This window comes from Dermacentor silvarum, chromosome 11, assembly GCF_013339745.2.
Source record: "Dermacentor silvarum isolate Dsil-2018 chromosome 11, BIME_Dsil_1.4, whole genome shotgun sequence".
NCBI classification, from domain to species: Eukaryota; Metazoa; Arthropoda; class Arachnida; order Ixodida; family Ixodidae; genus Dermacentor; species Dermacentor silvarum.
In genome coordinates this window covers 85,153,156-85,172,144 of record NC_051164.1, presented here as the reverse complement: position 1 = coordinate 85,172,144, position 18,989 = coordinate 85,153,156, and the positions used below count along the sequence as shown (strand labels likewise).

Here is an 18,989-nt window from a genome sequence, read left to right as displayed (position 1 = left end):
CCGATTGCGACGCGCCAAACTGGCGCCCTTTCGAGACAGCCACCGCCCTACCTGGTTCCGCGAACTGACCGCTATGGAGAGGCGAATCTTGAAAGGGGCCAGTGTCTGGCAATCCCGGGGGAACGACATCAACGTTCGGTTCCCAAGGTGTCAACCGCTGCCTGTGTTCGGGGGCGACCTAGCAAGATTGGAGGCGGAGAGCCCGGCGGGAAACGACGACACATCACGTGCGGGATATGGCCACCTGATCAAAGACTGTCATTGGCTAAGAAGAATAAAAAAAGTTGTCGCAGTTTCACCTGAAAGGCGAAGCATCAATTGCGATAGCAAATTTGTAGAGAGCTATACGGAGTAATGATAGTAGCTTTATCAGCTGTATAAACTTGGACATGCAGCAGCACCGGCAACACGCAGAACTGTTGTCGACGCCGTCGGCGTTTTGCCCGCGTTCGCACAAAATGCGTGCGGCGTTGGTGACTGTTGCCGGAGCCTTTGATATAAATAGGCACTTGATGCCGCAGCTAAACGTCGCCATTCTTCCCTCCCCCCCCCCCCCCCACGGCCTATCGCGTGTCGGAAGAAGGCGCGTTTGCTCTACATATATGGTGATTGTAAAGGAGGAAAGAGACGCCTACTTCTGCAGCCCTTAAGGGAGCACAGCGCAGAACGCGCGTTTGTTCTCCGCCGTGGGTTCATTCCCCGTGAAAGCGCGCGACCCTCGCGCCCTTTCACTCGCACATACAGCGTTCGGCGGCGCGCGGCGACGATTTCATCTCCACTGACGTCATACGGAACCTCAGGGCGACGGCGACGCCGACGGCAGAAGTCTGCTTTGGAGTGTCCATATAATTGCTATCGCAATAAAAAGTGCATTCCCTCGTCGTGTGAAAGAGGGAAACGAAAGGGATAAAAGAGCGGGACTTGAGTGTTGTGAGAGAGGCTCGACCATGTAGAGACGCTTGACCATGGAGGCTTGACCATGTAGAAACGCTCGACCATGGAGAACGCTCGGAGATGTAAACGCTACTACATGCAAATATGTTAGCACGTAGACGGCTCCAATATCATGGAGCCCTTCTTGTAAAATACCACCATGTACAGTGTATATAAAACAGTTTCCTAATCTCCCTGGATATCTCCTCCTCTTAGCACCTGGCACGGCACCATACATGGAACCCTTCGTGGCCGCTCGGACATCGACTCGGTCGCAACAGGGTGTAGTGGCCACCGTTTTACCAAGTACTTTGCTGTGCTGCCTCTGGTTAGGGGTGGCTTTTACGAAAGCCTATCCATTCCTTGTGTGTGAAGAGACGGTCCAGCACGTGTTGTGTTTTATTGCGATAGCAATTACATGGATACTCCAAGCGGATTTCTGCCGTCGGCGTCGCCGTCGCCGTGAGGTTCCCTATAAAGTCCAACGGCACTGAAATCGTCGCCGCGCACCGTATGCTGTATACGTGCGAGTGAAAGCGCGCGAGGGACGCGCGCAACACGACTTCCTCCGTCGCGCGAAAGGCCGTGGGGAGGGACGGGAGGCGACGTTTAGCTGCGGCACCAAATGCGTATTTATATAAAAATGTCACAGTTTCGCCCTAAGGGCGAAGCAATGAATGCGATAGCAACACAGCAATGTCATACGAAGTAAGGTGAGCGGCTTTGGTAGCAACAACACGCAGAACTGTTGTCGACGCCATCGGCGTTTTGCCCGCGTTAGCTCAAAATGCGTGCGGCGTTGGTGACTGTTGCTGGAGCCTCTGATATAAATAGGCACTTGGTGCCGCAGCTAAACGTCGCCTCCCTTCCCTCCCCCTCCCCCACGGCCTCTCGCGCGTCCGAAGAAGGCGCGTTTGCTCTACATATATGGTGATTGTAAAGGAGAAAAGAGACGCCTACTTCTGCAGCCCTTAAGCGAGCACGGCGCAGAACGCGCGTTTGTTCTCCGCCGTGCGTTCACTCCCCGTGAAAGACGCGCCCCTCGCGCCCTTTCACTCGCACATACAGCGTTCGGCGCGCGGCGACGATTTCATCTCCAAATGACGTCATACGGAACCTCACGGCGACGGCGACGGCGACGGCGACGCCGACGGCGACGGCGACGCCGACGGCAGAAATCTGCTTTTGAGTGTCCATATAATTGCTATCGCAATAAAACGTTGCGAGGCGAGAAGGTGGTAAAGACTTCCGACGCTGCTCGACGAGTGTCCCGTTCTGATCTCGTCGAAAACCTGCGAGCCGCCGACAGAGGACCCGCCGTGGTTGCTCAGCGGCTATGGTGTTGGGCTGCTGAGTACGAGGTCGCAGGATCGAATCCCGGCCACGGCGGCCGCATTTCGATGGTGGCGAAATGCGAAAGCACCCGTGTACTTAGATTTAGATGCACGTTAAAGAACCCCAGGTGGTCCAAATTTCCGGACTCCCCAACTACGGCGTGCCTCATAATCAGAACTGGTTTTGGCACGTAAAACCCCATAATTTCATTTTTTTTTTTTTGCCGACAGAGGCACGGGCATCAGTCACCAACGCCGCGCGCGTTCGGTGCGAACGCGGGCAAAACGCCGACGACGTCAACAACAGTTCTGCGCGTGGCCAGTGCTGTTATATGTTAAAGTTTATACAGCTGATAAAGCTACTATCCTTACTCCGTATAGCTCTCTACTAATTCGCTATCGCAAGTGATGCTTCGCCTTTCGGGTGAAACTGCGACATTTTATTATTATTATTATTGCAGAGTGGCGTGAATAGTTTTGGTGTAGCCTTCCGTTGATCGCAGCTGCGTGTTCAACGTGACGACTGCAACCTACGCGATGACTCTGCAGGTGGTTCCAAGAACCAGCTAAATATTGCACAAGAATTGTCCTGGTGACGGAAGTAAGAGGACTGAGGACAGAATACCGAAGGTCTTATAATTGCAATTTGCACCAGTTTTTTTAACAGTTCCACTAAAGTTAGCTGGTCGTCGGACGCCCACCGTCCGACGTGCTATGTAAACCCACCCGCTCAACCAACAACTCTAATCCTTTTAAGCTGAATTATAACCAGCCAGTCATAACCATGTCACGTAGTCAATACAATTTATAACTCGTTCGAGCAAACTGCTCAACCTTCACGCATCTCCGTCGTAGTGACATCTTGAAGGGCCTTGCGCGTCAGGAGGAATCCATATGCTCCTCCAGTAGTTTTGTGTGGATGGATGGATGGATGGATAAAACTTTATTTGATCTATTTAAATGTGGTTGGGCCCCTAGATGTCCGCGAGCCCCCTGGCCGACATCTCTAGGCAGGCTCGGTCAACCAGCCAGATCTGGTAACCCGAGCAAATGGCGCGAAGAGCTCCCACGAGGAAAAGGAAGGGTTGGGATTAGGTTGTACCATCGTGGGCTTCGGGCAGCTCCACAAACAGTGGACAGATTTGCCCGGGGCACTCGGCAGGTGGTGCACTGTGGATTATTGAGACCAGGGTAAAATAAATGTGCCACATATGGGGAAATAAGTGTCTTAGTCTGGATCTGGCGCCAGATCATGTGCCGCTTCGTGCCTCCAGACCCGGTGTCCCAAACGCAGCTCAAAGTGTACGGACTGCTACATATTTGCACTGCCGTTAGAGCGAAGTGAATGGCGCTGGAGGACATCTTTTATACACAGAGAGGACGCGGCACAAAGCGAAGAGTAAAAGTTTTTTCCTTCGTTAATGGTTCGATCTTCAAGCGCCGGGGTAAACTTCAACGACGTGCAATATAAGCGAAAAATAAGACAGCAGGCCCCGTGTGAAAGTAGTCGGCTAATTTTATCAAGAGCTGCGCCAAGGTCGCCAATAAAAAAATTTGTAGTTTGTTCGACATGATGTCTACGAGCACAAACGCTGCGGGGCAGCGCCCTCTGTTTTTAGGTGGCTCGACGTTGCCATCGGATCCAGATCAATTCACTGGGTCCGCGCCGACGGCACCGTCCGGTCCAGGAGTTCCCGGTGTTTCCATGCCGAGGTGGCTCTTAAGCCTGGAGAACAGCTCGGTCACCGCGGCCACTGCATTCTCCAGCAGGTTCGCGCTCGCCGAACAGACCGCCACGCTGCCCAGCTCCTTGCGGGCGTTGTCCAGGTCTTCAAGCAGCGACTGGACGTCCGCGTCCTGGAGAAAGACGCCCGGGGCGCCCTCGCACGTCCAAAAGTGACTCCGCATGTCCTTGTGAGCGATGCTGGCATCGCACTTTGTGCACGTCGTCAGGTGAAAGCCGCAGCTCTCGCCCATGTGGTCGCTCAGGTCCTTGAGGTGACCCGTGTAGTCGCAGCCCTGGCTTGGGCAGCGCACGCGTTTCAAGTGCACGTTGTTCGGTATGATGCCGATCATGCCGAGATATAGGATCTCCTTGTCAATGAGACAGGCGGTGAAGCCCGACATCGACTCGAACGCTTTCTCCTGGCACCTGGGGCAGATGATGTGCAGGCAGGACAGGATGTACATCTGGCTCGCCACCAGGCCGCACCAGCTGCAGAAGCGGGTGGCGAACAGCTCCTCCAGAAACTCGACCACCCTGTACTCCGTGTGGCAGCCGAAACCGGTCACGCGGTACCGGTACACCTGCCGTTTACCCGCGGCCGCGTCGGGCGTCTCTCGCGACCGGTACCGCGTCACCGATACGCTCACAACCGTGGTCCAAGCCGCAGCTCGCTGTAGAATTTTGTCTCGGAGAACCGTACATACCGGCGAGTCGAGGTAGAAATCGAATGTCGGATGGAAATATCCTAGCAGCGCTCCCTGAACACCGCGAACGTGCTAACTTCTTTCAATGCCTTATGGTAATGATGATGACGGCGTGAACAACAAAAACGAAGTCTGTGAGATATGTAGATTGTTAGCGGAATCGGAAGCCAAGGCTGGCAACATAGAGGGAGAGATGGCGGCCGCGAAGGGAGGCAGTCGTCACGCCGTTGTGAACTCTTTTTTTTTTCTTATTTAACTATTAAAGAGTACCCTTATTTAAAAAAAACTGTGTCTGAGAGAAATTCCTAACATCTCAGAAGTGTGATACACCGAAACCTTTGTGGTGAAGCGATTAGGGAAGCCAATGTCAGGGGCGTAGCCAGGAGAGGGGGGAGGGGGGAGGGAGGGCTGATGGGGCTTTAGCCCTCCCCCAAAATTTTTTCGTGATGTCATGCACCGCCGACCATAACAGCCACCGGCGCCAGGAATCATGCTGCATTTTGTGTACAATGTATTTTTCACGCTCGAAAAGACATTTCAACACAAACATTGCGAACTCGGGATGGATTTCGTGGCAATGCCCTTGCACCTGTAGTCACATAACGCAAGGAGCCCCATTAGAGCACAAATTTTCAAGGGTTTTTCGATAGCGAGCGGGCGCATTGTGGCATCTCGCAGCGGCCGCGGAATCTACGGAGCGCATGCATTTCAATTTCAAAACTTTAGGGGTATAAAGTTCTCAAATCTTTGACGTGCACTGACATTTCCAAAGGCGTGCTTTAGATTTTCAATTCTGTAACTTTATGGGTTTAATGTTCTTATAAAGGTGGGCCAACATGCACGCACTGGGGCCGTATTCTAAAACATTCCACTTCGGCGATAGTTCGCCTAGGCGATAGTCGCGTTCAATAAATCGACCGGCTGCCTTACCCGTGACCTCAGCATGCACTACCAACACGCGCCCTCGAACGCTACGAGAGAGCGCACCGTGCGAGTGCAGAGCGGCTCGGGTGTGTTGTTTTCGAATGTATTGGCCGCAGTACGACGCAGGCGTGTTCGCTTATTCAATATATGTCGGGAGCATCCCCAGAACAGCTTGGGGCGCGGTGGAAAGCCGCGCTGATCAGCTCAGATCTGCAAGATCAACTATGGGCCATCCAGCGAGCTAGAGAGGCGGCCGGGAGTTTCTCTACCGCCTCTGGCGCGGCCTATGCCCAGGCCTCAATCCGCTGGTCTCAATAAAGTTCTTTCACTCACTCACTCACTTCAATGACACCGTGACGTCAAAATGACGTACACCGGAACTACTAGGTGGCGCGACTTATTTTCCGGTTTTTCTCAACCAGCCAATCAGCGCTCGCCTGAAGGCGAAAAGCGAAATATCGCCGAAGTGGAACGTTTCAGAATACGTCCCCTGGAGCCCTCGTGTCCAAGCAGTTCCAGAAATGGAAGCACGCGCTCGCAATCTTCCACACACACGAAAATACTAAATATCACCGTGACTGTCAGCTGGCAGCTGGTAATTTTCTCCAAACATTTTCAGGAAGCGTGCCCAATGTGATAGGTCAGATGGACCAGGGCAGGCAAAGTAAAATAAGAGAAAACAGAATAAAGTTAACGGCCTATTATTGAGGCAGTTATTTTTCGCGGGCGACAAAGTCTGGCTCTCCATACCATAGGGACAGTGGTCCTATGGAATTTAAGCAATGCTCCAGTTGAAAATACTGGTATTGTCAGAGTGCTCTTCGCATGCGAGCTGATTGTGGAGATACATATCTGAAGAACCATTTGGAAAGTTGCCCCAGTAATGCCTCGTATTTAATCCAAGATGTACAAAACCAAATTATAGAAAGTTGTGGTGAAATTATCAAAGAAAGCCTAGATGCGAAAGTAAACGCTGCAGGCTGCTTCTTCATACTTGCTGACGAAACGACGGATATTGCTGGAATCGAACAGCTTACTGTTTGTGCAAGGTACCTTGCACAAAAACCGCAGAAATTTTCGCCGTTTATTCTAACAGTTAACATCATGATCAAAATTATCACGGGAATACGAAAATTACGAGGACATCAATAACTAATTTTGACCGACCTTACTCATTGAAAGCCCGGCCCAACCACCCGGCCCAACGCGGCGTTTCCCAACAAACACACTCGGATATTGGTGAGTTCAACTTGCCGCATCATCTGTGGCTTTCATTTGGCCTTTTCTTTCCTTTTTGGCTACCTGCTTTTACTTCTTTTTTTAACCGAAGCAATACTCTTCTTTAATTTTGGGTGCAGAATATTTGTTTCCGCTCTGCATGCAGTTAAAAACATGTTTTCGCACTGATTTCTGTGTTATTCCTCTATTCTACTCATATGGGGTTGTCGCGACTGCCGCATCTCCCAAGTACATATCAGGATTTCTGCGATCATAGTTTAGTTCTTGCCTGGATCGTCTGTCTTTCTATGCGTAAAGTTTATTATCTGTGACTGCGCAACATGTTTATTTGTCTTGTTTGACGCATTACATAGAGTGACGTTTGCTTAAATACGTAGATTTATTGGAGACTTATACGTATATTTAAATACCTTGTTGGAAGGTTTTGTGTACACAAGCAGTGAACTTTGTTTCCAGCGACACTTTTTTTTGCCCTTTATCAAGTTGTATCTTCGCATTTGTATATTCCATTCTGCCTTCGCATTTCTAATGTATATTTTGCAGAACTTTTGCTTTTATATTTACTCACTGTTGCGACTATAATATCGGTATAATTACAATACACGACCGGTAACAGCTGCTCCTGCGCAATCTATTGCAACGAAGGACAGCGACATTGAGGTTTCTCACTGGCCATTGGATATGTACAAAAATGAAACAAGGTTCTTGAATGACAAAGATTCATCAAAATGTTTGTCCTCAACTTGTTCATATTATGGCCTTTACGTTTTTCATATCATGCAGCTGCATGCACTGCTTTACTGGTTTCGAACGGATATAGTTCTAAAGTTCATGTGATATTTTCTTTACTTATTAAATAGACAAAAAAAAACGCGGAAGCATCGGTATCAGTTACTGCCACAATTTTTGGGACAGACGAATATATTCCTTTGTGAAAAAATACATGTTTTACTTGACAGTGTGTAGCGCTCAATAATTCGTTTGCAGATTCTAATATACAATGGCACTGGCAATGGCAATGCAGTTATAATTCATGTGTTTGATCCCTCGACAAATTCTATAAGGGGGAGGCCGTGCTGCAACGTGAGCCCCTCCCCCCGCCGAACAAAATTTCTGGCTACGCCACTGGCTGATGTCGTGCGATTGCCCCGACGGTGATGCTCGCTGACTTTTGAACGGACGCTGCGTTGGTGCCGTCTTCGTGAGGTACTGACCGTAAAAGGGACCCTTTGTGTTCCCTTGAAAACGTGCGTACGGACGCTCTGAGTGACGTCTACTAGACGCAACGGTACTGTCTTCCTGACGTACCGACACCGAGGACGTGAGTCTTCGTGCCGCCTCAGAAGCGTGTGTGCGGACGCTCTGTGTGACGTCGGTAAGCCTAGACGCTTAGCTGGAGGCGAAAAAACACTGTGTGTACGCCAAGAGAGACGCCTAGACAACCTCAAAGATGGCAGACAGCGGCGGAAATCACGAACGAAATGATGCAAGCTCTGCTGGAGCAGAACCGGCGGCTACTGGAGCTCTTCGAGAGGAAACCTGAAGCGTTCCACGTTATGCCAGACCTGAATAAAGCTATCCACGATTTAACGGCGAGGGCTCATCCCACGAAGCCGCGGCGTGGCTGAAGAGTATCGATTCCCTGGCGGTCCTGCACGGCTGGCCGGACAGCTTCAGACTAGAAAACGCTAGGGCTTCACATGAAGGGACCTGCTCGATTTTGGCTTCAGGCCCGTGTCGATGACCTCCCTACGTGGGAGGACTTCAAGATTGCCTTAAAAAAGACATTTGTGGGCCAGACAAGCACGGCCGAAAAGTGGAAGCAAATGCAGAAACGAGTCCAGCTGAAGGGAGAGTCCATCACAGCATACTTCCTCGAAAAGACCTTGTTAAGCAAGGGATTGGGTCTCGGTATGCAAGATACCAAGAAGCAATTTTTGGTGGGGCTGCGGTTTTGAGACGCATGCATCTCCATGACGGTGAAGGAACACAAGGACGAGGATGAATTGCTGGCAGATTTGCGAAGACTGGAGCGAATAAGCGAAGCTAGAATACAGAAGTCACCAGGGGCCAAGCTACAAGGTTGTGATCCATGTGCCACGACACCTCGTACCAAGCCTCCGACCTCAAGATCTTGGACTGCCGCGCGTCCACCTGAGCAAGTGATCACAAATGCATGTGTAACAGACCAAGCAAGTGGTGGGGGACCACCGAAGAAAACGCCAGAGCCGCCCAAGCGTGATCAAGCAGAGCGAAAATGCTACAGCTACGGAAGGTATGGGCACATAGCGAGAGACTGTTCAAAAACAAACCCTGTTGGTACCTTCGTGGTGAATGAGAATCCAACAAGTTACAGTGGTCCATCAAAGTTCCTGAAAACTGCGACCACCAATGGAATTCACCAGCTCTCGGTGATGATTGACCCGGGAAGTTCAGAATGTATATTGTGTCATCAAGCGGCTGAAAAGTTCAGCCTACAAGTTGTGTGCAGGGCCCAATACTTGTATGGGTTTGGGAACACCCACACATCTACAGTGCGGTCTATCGGGACCTCGGAGGTGGACATAGAAATCTATGACGTGGTATGCCGCAGGGTCAAGGTGAATGTCGTCAACAACAGTGCCTTGCCTGTGGACATGCTGGTTGGTAGGACCTGGACGGAAGAAGACCACATTGCATACCTACGCATGGAAGGTGAACTCAGGATTGGCTACCGATATGATCTTCCATTTTGTAACCTCGACTTTGCCCAGATGAAGCCTTCCAAGGAACCACTTCGTGTCAAGGAAACCATTGTGCTGCCCAAAAGAACTGTGTGTTGGGCGACAGTGGGGACCGGTAAGAGTGAAGGAAATCTGATCTTACCTAGTGGGACTGGTAAGGGAATGCTACTTGATATCGAAAACGGAAGGGTTGAGATACCCATGTTGAATGACAAGGATGATTACCAACAGTTGATCAAGGGAAGTTTATTTGCTCACGCTGAACTGCTTTCAGGGAGCGAAGAGTTAACCCCCATGAGGCCTGTGCCTCAGCAGAAGCGCATTGATCGTAGCATGCTGAATGTCGGGAAGGACATCAGTGAACAACAAGTGGATGCACTGCTGAAGATACTGAATGAATACAGGAACTGCTTTGCACCGAATTTGTCAGAGTTGGGGTGTTGTAACCAACTGGAGATAACTATCACTGAGCATTCCGGAAGCACTCCAGTCAACTGCAAACCGTACACGACTAATGCAGAGGAAAGAGAAGCAATCCAAAAACTTGTCAAAGAGTGGAAAGCGACTGGAATTGTAACTGAAACATCCTCGCCATTCGCTAGTCCAGTGCTACTCGTGAAAAAGAAAAATGGAGAAAATCGTCTAGGTCATCGACTATCGACGGCTAGATAGCCAGACAGTGCCGGAACACTTTCCGTTGCCAAACATTGATGACCAGCTGCAACGACTGTCCGGAGCACGAATGTACTGTGTGTTAGACTGTGCAAACGGATAACTTCAGCTTCCACTGAGAGAGGAATCGAAGGCCAAAACTGCATTCATCAAGCCTGATGATAACGGGCAGTTTGAACGTAAGGTGTTCGGGTTGAGAAACGGTCTTGCTGTATTTCAACGTCTAATGAACAAAGTCCTCGGATCTCTGCGTAACACTGCAGTATTGTGTTACATGGACGACTTGCTGATTCCAGCCAAGGACTGGGAAGACTTGCTGGTTCGGCTCAAACAAGTACTGGATACTCTTCGAGCTGCTGGTCTAACCCTGAAGCTATCCAAGTGTGTGTTTGGAAGTGACGAACTCGACTACTTAGGTTTAAAGATTGTGAAAGGCTACCTGCAGCCAGGTGAAGTGAAGCAAAAAGCTATATTGGACGCTAGCACGCCAACTGATGCTCACAGTGTCAAGAGATTTCTGGGCCTGACAGGATTTTTCAGACGGTTCATTTCCCACTATGCCCTGAAGGCAGAACCACTTACTTCTCTGACCAAGAAAGAAACAAAGTTTATATGGGGCGTGGAGCAACAGGAAGCTTTCGACCTGCTTCGAAAAGAACTGACAGAGCCACGGGTTCTGAAGTTGTTTGGCCCTTCGGCTCCAACGGAACTCCACACGGACGCAAGCAAACATGGACTTGCGGGAATGATCCTTCAACAAGATGAATCAGGACGCTGGCACTTAGTGTTTTACGTCAGTAAACGCACCACTGAGGCTGATAAGAATTACCATGCGGAAAACTGGAGCTGATGGCGATAGTCTGAAGTATGAAAATACTTCGTCCATTCCTTCTAGGCATTCCGTTCACGCTGGTAACAGATTGCCAAGCAATCGTATATCTGAATGCGCACAAGACTCTTAAACCACAGATAGCAAGGTGGTTCGACTTACTTCAAGAGTATTACTTCGAGGTAAAGCACCGAGCAGGTGAGAAAATGGCACACGTGGACTATTTGAGTCGTGAACCCGTAGGAGCGCCGCAGGACACGCTTGATGAGGTTGTCGAGACAAGGATCGAAGTGTGGCTCGCCTTGAGTTTAGAGGATCAAGTTGTGATCATCCAGCGATCTCATGCGGACTTGGCTAACCTCGCACGAATTCTCGAGAAGCCAATCAAGGAAAGAACCAAGGAAGAAAGTGTCAAGGTTAAAAACCTACGACTGAAGGATGGAAGGCTGTTTTACGTGGAAGAAGACGGACGACTTCTTTTCGCGATGCCTAAGAGCATGCGTAAGACACTGTGTGTCAAGTTTCACGACTTACAGGGATATTTTAGTTCAGACCGAACGGTGACGAATATCACAGAACTTTATTGGTTTCCTCTGATGAAGCGCTACGTGGACCAGCACATCCATAGGTGTTTCGAGTGTCTGCTCACAAAGATTCCAGGAGGGAAGATACCTGGACTTTTGCACTCGATACCACCTGGGAAGAGACCATTTCAAGTTGTACACGTGGACCATGTTGGTCCGTTTGTGATAAATTCTAAGAAAAACTAGTGAATCTTGGTGTTGGTGGACAATCTGACCAAGTTTGTGCGCCTCTAGCCCGTGCGAGACACCTCAGCGAGAAATGTACTGCGATGCATGCAGAGTTTTATAAACGAGTTCGGACTACCGGAGCGCATCATCTCGGACCGTGGTTCCTGTTTCACGTCCCACGGCTTCGAAGCCTTCTGTCAGGAAAATGGTGTGGCTCACACACTGAACTCTGCTCACCATCCGAGAGCTAACGGTCAGGTGGAGCGTGTGAATCGAACTCTAATCAGGGGCCGGAAACTCCCTATACCTCCCATGGGACGCTCGGTCCCATGCCGATACTAAAGTCCCTATATAGCAAAAGTACCGCCATATAGTCTTTGCTCCGCCGTCTCCTTTCCTAAAGCGCTTTTTTTCTCTTTACTTTTTGCTTGCGAAAGCAAGTCGATCGTTGCGCCCCCTGCAAGTCCACGTTGAAGCTTTCTGGCCGGGCGCGCGCCGCCGCCAGCTAGTGCGGCTGCGCAGAGTGACTTTCAACATGGCTCTGAGGCGGAAAAAAAAACAAAGTATAAAGAAGTGAAAGCGCGCGCTATCATCGTCCAATCGGAGATACAGGAGAGAGAGAAGCGGCGTTGATCTAAGGATGGCGGTACTTTTCTTATATAGGAACTTCAGCCGATACGCGGCAGCAGCGCTGCTTCCACCATTGGCGGCTGCCGGATATCCTACTGGAAATAATTCACGAACAAAACAGCGCCTCCATGACGTCACTGATGAGGTCAAAAGGTAGAGGGAGAGGGCGTGCAGCCGGGAGGAGGAGGGTGCCGCTGAAGCCCTCCTTTCCCACTTCGCATGCAAGCGGACTGTGTTCGTGCTCTCTTGCAGGGCCGCGATTTTGTAGCGATGTCTTATGACTTATTTTAGAATAGTCTTATCATCCACCACTCACGGCCGGCTGATCACGTTGATAACGCGAGCGGACCGTCGCTCTGACCACTGACAAAGCGCGATAAGCGCGAAAATGCATTATTACTTTAAAGTCATCGCTACAAAATACCGGCCCAGGTCCACTGACCGTGCGGCGACATTGGCCAAGTCGCGGAGCAGAACCCGCTGAAGCGTGTCGTGTATTAGGAAGCGCTTCCTTCCTACCAGGTTTACCTTGCAAGCTGCTATTCATTTTCTAAACCACTCGGACATTGCTCGTGCGCACCAGTGCCTAGCGATTATAATGAATAATATTTATAATGCGAACCGTTGTTAATTACCAATATTCGCGGTTAATATAATACATTTCATGAAAGTAGTGGCTTTGAAAGTTCAAACTTGCGGTTTAGGGCTCCATTTCAACTAGTACACAGATATAGTGGGGAGTAGCATAAAGAAAATAACTTCCTGGCACCATCAATCGTTAATTTTGTTTGTGCGTTGTGAAGTGGATCAACAAAAACTAGCCGATTTCTCGGCCAGCCAAAACTCATCACAAGTAAAAGTTGAACGATTTTGTTGTTATTCACACATTCGGTACTGGAAAAAGACTGACCTCCACGCAGTGCGAAAGTGACAATCTACAGAAGCAATTTTCATCGAACAGAAATTTGTACATAATGAGCGAAAATAGATTCCAGAAGATCCAAACCAATGCGAAAATTATTACCCACAACGGCAGCATCTTTTCTTTTTTTAACCTTGGCTGTGCATGTCGACAAAGAGTGAGCAAAATGTATAGCCCGAAACACGCACTCAAGCTATTCATTACAAGTATTTCCCCGACAACAGATGGGCTGCCGTCATGACGAATGAGTCGAGTGACACTGCTCTTATGTCAGTCCACACAGGCTTGCACAAAACTGGTTTAGTCATCCAAAATTAATACCTGCTCGGAAAACAGAGTGAAATACTTGTGCTTACCCGTGGTCATTAGGAAACCTGAAACACTTCGCAGAACTGGAATTCCCGTAGTTCGAATACCACAGAGCCGCGCAACACATGTGATGCCCCGATTTAGCCATCTTGGTCTAATGCTTGGTCGACCTGGTTTCCTGCGTCTTCTGTTCGTTGCACGCCTGATGAAGCTTCTCTGTCTTATCTTACCTATCTTCACGCTTGGGACGACAACCGAAGCCGACGACCAAGCGCGATATGACTTGTGATATCGCTGAGCGAGTGGCAAGGGTGAGCGGGGGCAAGCTCGGCGGACGCACGATGGCGACCACTTCCCGCGCTTCGCCCGATTTAAAGTTCACAAAAGGAGAAATAAGAAAAAATAACTTGGGATGTCCGGCACCCGCTAGGAGCGCGCACGTTCCTTGAAACCGAAAATAGCTTTACTTTCCGGGGCCTGCTCTAGTACCGTGTATTATGGCTACAATCAAGGACCCGACTCACAAGGACTGGGATCAGAACATCAAGGAGGTAGAGGGCTACCTAAACACTGCATACAATGCCTCAACAGGTACCTGCTCTGTTTTCCGAGCATGTAGAAGCCCTTTCAGGCTTATACATGGATATCAACCAAGGACGCAGGATGGTGTCCTCAGATGGCTAAACACAGAGAATAACGAGTGGGTATGTCCGGAGCAACTTCAAGAGGCGGCTCAAAAGGACATAGTGAGCCAGCAAGAAAAGTCGAAGCAGTACTTTGACAAGCATCACTTCACAGCAGACAAGCTTAGTGTTGGAGACGTAGTGGTCATGCGCTGCGTTCCAGAGCACACCGGCGCCCCAACAAAAACACAGACGAAGTTCAGAGGTCCACTGACTGTGATAGAAATACTCTCAGCGGACACCTACAGAGTGACCGAGATGAACGGAAAGAAAAGGGTCTACTAGACTACCGCCCACATCAGCCAACTGAAGAGATGGGGTGGAAGATGCCAAGAACTGTCAGACCAATCAAGCACCGACGAGGAAGACAGCGTGCCGAGACGTCGCACGCGTGTGTCTAAAAGACTTTTGTATCTTCGGGACTATACCGTGTAAACTGAGGACAGTTCGCTGTCAGAATGGCGGAGTGTTAGCGGAATCGGAAGCCAAGGCTGGCAACATACAGGGAGAGATGGCGGCCGCGAAGGGAGGCAGTCGTCACGCCGTTGTGAACTTTTTTTTTTCGTTTATTTAACTATTCAAGAGTGCCCAAGCTTCTTTAAAAAACTGTGTTTCTGCGAGAAATTCCTACCAAGATGTAGATCCTTGGGATATCCTGGCACGTACCCACTCCGGGGGATTGGCCAAAAACCGGGCAAGTCGAAAATAGAGTGCGAAATTTTTGTACTGGCTAAGTTAGTCATATTCACCCTTCTTTTCCGTGTTTCTTCCCTTTTTTTTTCTTTTTTTTTTTACGCGAAGGTTCCTTTGACTATTCCTCAGGGTTTTACGTTCGTCTTCATTTCCTCACAGGATCATTTTGTGGAGATATATAGGACAACCTAGGCCACTTGGTAGGTGCCGTTTCCTCGATGGGAAGGAGGGGCGGTTTTTTTTTTTTTTTTTTTTTTGTGGTTTAAGAAATATCAGCACGTTTAAATTCCTCGTCACCATCGCGTCTCTCGGAGCCAGTTCGCCCAACTTGCTAAGCCATTGGTGCTAGAGATACATTTATTGCTTCTATTCGACGACCCAAATAAACCCCATTAGCAATTGTGAACCCTTAGCAGCAGATGTACAACTTGGGCCACATGGATACGTGCTGGCTACCGTCCTTGCCGAGTGGACAACTCGGGCCAACTGGGCATGTGCCCGAATAGACAACTAGCTGAAGGGTGCTGTCTGGCTTGGTAGACAACTTAGGTCAATGGGCATGAGCCACAGGATATGTGTCCGATATTTATTGTTGGCCAAAACCCCAGAATCGGTGTGCGACTGTGATTCGTGTAAAGGGGTATAAAGGGACCCCTGAAACGATTTTGATGATTTTATACAAACATAACGACTCGTTAGGGTGGGTCCTTGTGATCACTGAGTAATGCCACGTACACACTATATAGCGGCAAAACGCGCGCGGCGCGCCGCCGGCGGCAAGACGCGCGCCGCGAAAGCAGCCGCGAAACAGGTTTTTCTTGCCGCGGCAGGGATCGCTCCTGGACCGATTTTTTGCGGTTTGCCGCGTGCCGCGGATGAAGGAGACCAATGAGAGCGCCCCGCTTCCGTGACGTGCGCGCGGGAAACTGGTGACATGCGGACCCGCCCGACCGCTCGTTTCGTACTCGCGTCCGCTGTTAGCAGGAAACTCGTTTAGCACTATCATCTGCACGCATCAGCTCCCGGACCGAGCTGACGGATAGTTCGAGAAGGAGGGAGAGAGTCTAGTCTGTCACGTGATTGCCGCAGCGGCGCGCCGCCGGTTGGTGTGGCCGCCCTGCTGCTGCTGCGTTTTACCGCCGGCGGCGCGCCGCGCGCGTTTTGCCGCTAGTGTGTACGTGGCATAACACATTTAAGCGCTGCGCGTAAAGCGGTTAATTTATTATAAGGTTTTAAACATGTGCATCACCACCGATCGCAGCGGCGCCGATCCCCTGAGTTTTCAGCCGCCCCATCCCAATGTGACGCGTTTGGCCCAACTGACGTCAGTTGGGCGAGCTATCCGATTGGTTACGGAGGCCGCGTCATCGATAATTTTTCCAACTTCATGGTGAACAAATGTTGTTTGTAATAGCTGGAATGTTGGTTAACTTGTTTCTATAAATAAAGTAACAGAAAGAGAATACGCAACGAAAATTTATCACTACACCCAAACACATCCGGCACACAGCAAGTGTCTGCGTGTATTGGCATAGAGCTCAATCAGACAAACGCACAGAGCTAATATAGCAGTAACCAAATATACTCTGCTTTGCTGTTGGTGTAAATTTTCGGCAGGAACGTAATCGTGAACACGTTGTCTTTTTAAATGTTTAAAATGTTTTACACTTGGTTACACCAATAGTAGCTCTCTGTTTGGCTGGTTAAGCTCTGTGCCATCAGGTGGATGGGCGCAGTGCAGACCGCTCAGGCCACTCACGTTTACGCTAAAGCCACTTTATCATAGCGCAAGCAGTATGGAGGAGCTTTAGTTTACGCCTCCGCCCATCCGTCAAAACGCCCAGCTCGCCTGTGGTTACCCGAATACCGGACACGCTCGGCGCTGCGAATGAACGCTCGCAACGCACGCTGCTTGGATAGCCCTCGCTGGGGATCGACAGCCAGGCGACTATAGCGGGGAGGTTGGAGAGGCTCCGTGCGCTGGTTCCAAGACAACCGGAAGTAGACGACACGACGTCACATCATGACGCAGAGCCAGTGAAGGCGGAGCTTAGCCCCGATCGCTCGGCGAACGAGTTGAGGAGAAAAAGCATGGCTAGGATGAGGGTAAACTGTAATCGTCCGTGGTTTTCTTAATATGAGACGCTTCACCTAAATTGTGGCGCTAACGTTTTAATGCAGCTGTACCCTACGCGTCTACAAAATATGTCCAAACCGTTTCAGGGAACCTTTAAATAACAACTTCGGTACTGGGTATGGTGAATGTGCCCATTGTATAGGCAAATCGCCCAGAATGAATGTACCACTGTCTCTGCCTCTTCCGCGGGGTTTGGAGTTCGGCGCAATTTCCTCGCGAATAATACGTCACATGGTCACCGAGAACAGCTGCGCCTACGCCTGCATTGTCAGTGAGGGTACAGCAGTGGGTGCCTCTGACAGCACCGAAGCTCATTCTAATGGCATCTTCGGCTGGTCGTTATTGAGCGCTCCAGAGCACAATCTCTGACGTGCGACTCCGTGTTCGGCAGGTTGAAATAGAGCATTCGAATTAATGTGTTCGGCGCCGAGATCTGACCAAGCTGCGATCACGTGACGCTCGCCACTTGCATTTGTTGAGCGGCGAAAGCGCAAGCCGGAATTTCCTCGTGTCTGTGCTGCAGTCGCGCAGCAGTCGCGTGATTAGGATGCCCATGGATGAGTTTCCCTCGTTCTACACAGAAAAATAATTTGCATCCTTATAAGCGAAAAACGGTGTAAATTTGTTTATAACTCACACCCTTGCACCTAAAAATGGTGTAATGGTGTGAGGCATAGACCGGTTTACACTCTTATTAATTTTAAGGGGAGTAAATTACTTTATAGTGTATACTCGTATACGTGTTCAGCTGAGCATATAAAGAAATCAAAACTTCAAAAAACTATTATATTTACAGACTCTCAAAGCGTCGTAAAAGCCTTGAAGTCACCCTGCAAACAGAAAAACCCTATTCTCATTGAGCTCTATTCTGTTCTTTGTAGAGCATACGCAACTAACCAACATGTCATTATATGCTGGGTGCCTGGGCATCGAGGCATCGAGGGCAATGTTCTTGCCGACCAAATGGCCACATCAGTCACAACACCCGCTATTAACCCTACAGCTGCTGTTCCTGCAACAGATTTGAAACCTTTCTTGCGAAAGAAACTGCGAAGCCACTGGCAACGCTTGTGGGACGCAGAAACAAGTAATAAGCTTCATTTGATTAAGCCACAGTTAGGTTACTGGCCCTCCGTAACAAAAACACGACGAACTGATGTCCTATTCTGTCGTCTCAGAATAGGACACACCTACGGCACCCACAATTTTCTATTGAATGGTCATGATCCTCCAACCTGTGGTAGATGTGGCGACAGGCTCACCGTCCTCCACGTCCTCCTGGAGTGTCGGGAAGCCGAAAGAGAAAGAAAGAAACACTTTCCTCTAGCATATCGCTATTGTGTCCCTCTGCATCCCGCCATGTTTCTTGGTAAAGAACCGCTCTTTAATACCAAAGCAGTCCTCGCATACTTGAAAGATGTTGTGCTACATGTTATTAGCCCAGTAAGTTCGTAGCGCATCCTCTCTCAAGAGGATGTTGCTGTGATAGTTGTTTTTTTTTTTTTTTTATAGCACATGCCTACAGGCTCTTGTGTCTCAAGGGCTCTGTTTAGGCACTTGTGCTTCTGGCCAATTCTTGCATCTGTAATATTTTTTTTGTAAGTCATATCATTCTTTCGCAATGTATTGTTTATGTCTATATATAGTACACATCATTAGTCATTGCCATAATCTTATTACGTATAGATTTTACGCTCTTTACAGCGACTGTTTTAGGCCCCTTTACAGCCATGCCACATCTAATGCTCATGTAATTGACTATTCATATACCACTAACAA

General features: G+C 49.5%; 1 pseudogene; it reads left to right on the top strand.

Annotated features, from left to right (window-relative positions):
* Positions 1 to 6,266: 6,266 nt before the first annotated feature.
* Positions 6,267 to 14,891, top strand: LOC119432945 (uncharacterized; annotated as a pseudogene).
* The last annotated feature ends 4,098 nt before the right edge of the window (positions 14,892 to 18,989 follow it).